Source organism: Papaver somniferum, chromosome 3 (assembly GCF_003573695.1).
Source record: "Papaver somniferum cultivar HN1 chromosome 3, ASM357369v1, whole genome shotgun sequence".
NCBI lineage: Eukaryota > Viridiplantae > Streptophyta > Magnoliopsida > Ranunculales > Papaveraceae > Papaver > Papaver somniferum.
In genome coordinates, this window is record NC_039360.1 from 35,729,214 (window position 1) to 35,733,253 (window position 4,040).

Sequence of the window (4,040 nt, forward strand, 5' to 3'; positions counted from 1 at the left end):
CCTTACGGAAATAACATGTACGGAGCACAAAACCAATCAACATACAACAGTGGTAATCAATATGGTTTTCAATCTCATTCGTATGACAACTACCAACCATCCTATCTTATATATACTATAATAAAGAAAAGGGGTCTTTTGGTGGTCATGTGCACCTGATAAGTCCAAAATACCCCTACATATTTTACATATCCCTCATCTCTTGTCCGGGTAATTTCGATGAAACTCTAGGTCCTAAAGAAAACGAAAGAAAAAAAAAGCTCTCTTCCTTGCACAACATATCGCCGTCGTCATCGTATCCAGCACCACGATCACCATCACCACCGTAGCATCAAAACGGACCACCACCGTTGCAGCAGTACCACCAAATAATGTTATTCTCAATCAAATTAGATTCCAATAATTATTCCACCATCACCACCACCGGAACCAGATTCCAATAATCATTCCACCATTACCACCACCGGAACGAGCAGCATCAACCTCCGCCAGCACCTACTGTCATTAATCTCTACCCTAATCGTTATTTGAGGTCCATATTTTTCTCCAATTTTAATTTTTTAATTTTCAGTTCCGAATTCGAATATTGATTTTTTCCAATTTTGAATTCGCATTATGATTGATTTTCTCAATTTCGAGTGTTATATTACTCTGTGTTTCGATTCCAATTGGAATCTACTGTGTAAAATACAACTTCTTTTTCATGAACTTCAAGTATTTGACAAAATATTCCAGTGAAAAAATTCTAAGGAAACTATTCATTTGGGGATTAAATGTTCACTTCAACATGTTCTACCGCTTAATTTTGTATATCAAATTGGGGGGTTTAAGTCTAATGTTGCGATTGAATGATTGGTCAAGTTTATGGTTCTTACTGTTCTTCACATAAAAAAGAGGCGGTTCTTCAAGATTTCAAATGCTGATGAAACTGTCATTACAGTAACATGCTGCATATTGGTTACGGACTGAATCATTTCAGTTCCTTTTTCAATTTTGGTATCTTGCTTACCAACATCAAATCAAATGAATATTCTGTCTTCGGAGTAATCCTTCATTAACTTAATTAGTTAGCCTTGATGTAACTGTGTGTGTTCATAACACTGTATGGTTGTGTATTGTGACAGGGATCTGTTATAACTAAATCAGCATGTTTTAAGATATTGACCTAATGGAATAAAAAGGGCAATGAATATTGGTCCTTTTTATTAATCTCTTCTTCTTATTCCTCAGCATGGATCAAAGGATATTGGTATATAAATCATTGCCATTTGTTTGATTTGCCAGCGATGCAAATTCAAATTGCTGCGAGAATTGTAGTGATTTTAGATTTTTAAGCACCCACCAAATTTAGTTGATTTTTTTTCGGGGCTATAGCTGGGCAATGATTTATTTTTTTGCTGTGAATGGTAAGACTTATCAAGTATTGCAATAATGAATTTGGTACTCCATCAAAATATGTCTCTAAAAATGGTATATATAAGAGTGGTTGGTGGTGGGGCATTTAGCAATTCACTTATTTGCATGTTTCATTGAGAATTCACAGAATTTCACTGCCATTCTCATTGCTTTTTGGTTTTATTCATTAATCATCGTATAGCTAATATTTTTCTGGCTTTTTAAGGAATTGACTTTTTTAGCTTTAATGGGTACGAGATACATCGAAGTTATTTAGAGAAAGAAAGAAGTAGCCAGTGAAAGGTGGGAGCTTTGAGATGGGTCAATGGGGTTTATATAAACTTCTGAAATAGAGTGGTATGTATATATAATGGAGCTAATATGTACACAAGTATTCCTTAGCGTTCACAACTAGACTACACACCTTAAAATAAAAATACATACACACACAAAGAAGAAAGTCTTAAAGAGAATGGTGAGAGGCAGGAGAAGAAACTTAGAGAGAGTTTGAGAATAGAGAAAGGAGTCATGCATGTACGTATTCAACTTTTTGCAAGGTGGCCCCAGACCAACCTATCATTTATCACTGACATTCAACTTTTTGCCCAGCTTTGAAGATTTCGACGCCCCTTCACACTGCTATTTATAGAGGTTACCTTCTTAGCAACAAGGCGGTGTCATGAGCTTTTCCTTCTTTTAGATTATTTTTAAAATTTAATCACATCCACTGCAAAAAAAATGTCTAGATCGATAAATTGTAATCATTAGCCGTGATTGTAGAGAAAAGGATAAATTTACAAAACATGATGTAAGTAAACAAAGTGTGTGACATATTTAAATGTATGGTTTGATTTGAACATAGAGTAAAAATAGATGGAAGCATGTCATCTCTGATGTTAAAGAAAATCAAAATGAATGATGTATTGGTGAGTCACTTTTGATGAATTCAGGCTAAAGTTGTGTTTAGATTGCACATAAAAAACATAGATGCTTGCTTCATTTCCTGTCACATGCTTACTTCTAATACAATTCTGCTTACCCCTTAATCTCTCAACTGAGAACACTAAGCACCACAGTGAAATCCCAATCTGCATTGCACAACGGGCATGGACACACTATTCTGTTTTTGTAAGCAAATTTTTTTAATTTTATTACAGCTCCTTAAATGGGATCGGGTGATGGCTCAAGGAAGAGATATCCCATTGATGCTTCAGTGGAGTGCAACCAGGCGTATAGCTCTAGAACCAAAAAAATCCAAGACTCATCGACCGTGCTCAATGTCACGAACTGGTCCAACCAGAAAATGAAAAAGGTCATGCCTTCCTTTTTATTTCAGAGTTTTTTCTCCCTGTTTAATTATGTATAAATGTGATGAAATTAAATGACTATCTTTTGCAACTGTATACATAGCAGCAGTGGGAAAACAAAACTTATGTTTAGGCCTCCTTAGAATCCCGAGCATCATTTAGCAGGCTAAACATCAAGAGTTGCAAAGTTCTGCATAAAAGAGAAAAAGACGGGAAAATGATCGTAGTGTTTACCAAAACTCTTGATGTAAATAAATATTTCTGATTGAAAAATTATTAAATGAAAATTTTGATTTTAGTTGGAGTTACTTTTTGTCTAAATAAATATTTTTGATTGAAAACTTTGATTATAGTTGAAACGTAATGGCAGGCGCATCGCGCGTGTGTCTTGGCTAGTGGGTATAATCAAAACCAATCTTTTGGCTATGATCAATATTCCACGGAACCTTATGGATATTCTCATACATGTCAACAACCTTATGATGGGCATGTAAGTGAACAATCACAAGGATGGGAGGATAGTTATGCTACTAATCCGATTTCTTCGAGTGTTGCAGAAAGAATGTGTACAATGATGGAGGAGTTCCAAGGAAAAATAGGTCAATATTATCATAATCAAGATGAGCATCTCCAAGAAATTCAAAGGAATATGGACAACTTAAAAATACGAATTGCTCACCTCAGTGAGACAAGGAATGAAGAAGAAGTTTGGCCTCAAAACCAAAATAATTCTGAAGTTCCTATGGAAGTCAACGAATATGTTGAAGATGAGCAGCCTTTGGAAAATGCACATAATAGTGATGAAGTTATTCCAGCTCCGGATCGTAATAATGATCATTCGCATATTCAAAAGGAGGAGCCTTGGTATGACCGAACTATAGTTATGAACGGTGTAACATACTCGAGCGCGTATCAACGTTACAATGAATATCCGGATTACAATGTTTTTAAGCCGGTTGATTTGCATGAAGTAGAACAAATTATTCCTTCGTTGTAGACTCATATGGAAAACCATAGAATTTGCACCAATGAACTAGAATTTTCGGGGGAAGATTTTGATTCCGATGACGAAATTGTTGAAGAGATAGAGATTGAGAACGAAACCAAATTTATTGAAGTCATGGAAGACCCAATTGAGCTTGTCGATGATGCTGAGATTTTAATTGAAGCAGAAATTAAGAGTTCGATAGAGGACCACGATATGCTTAAAGTAAATAATTCACTAGAGATAAAAGATGAGGATCTCGAACAAGGTTTGTCTAATCCTTTACATAATTCCATATCTATTGATCCTTTCCATCCAATTGAAGTAGTTTCTCAAATATTTATTAACCCGAC

At 35.3% G+C, this 4,040-nt stretch overlaps 1 long non-coding RNA gene across 1 annotated transcript; it reads left to right on the forward strand.

Moving 5' to 3' along the window:
* The first annotated feature begins 268 nt into the window (after nucleotides 1–268).
* LOC113361140 lies at nucleotides 269–3,037 on the forward strand. Its single transcript, XR_003364966.1, has 2 exons — nucleotides 269–532; nucleotides 2,553–3,037. It is a non-coding gene; the product is annotated as an uncharacterized LOC113361140 (long non-coding RNA).
* Nucleotides 3,038–4,040: the final 1,003 nt, after the last annotated feature.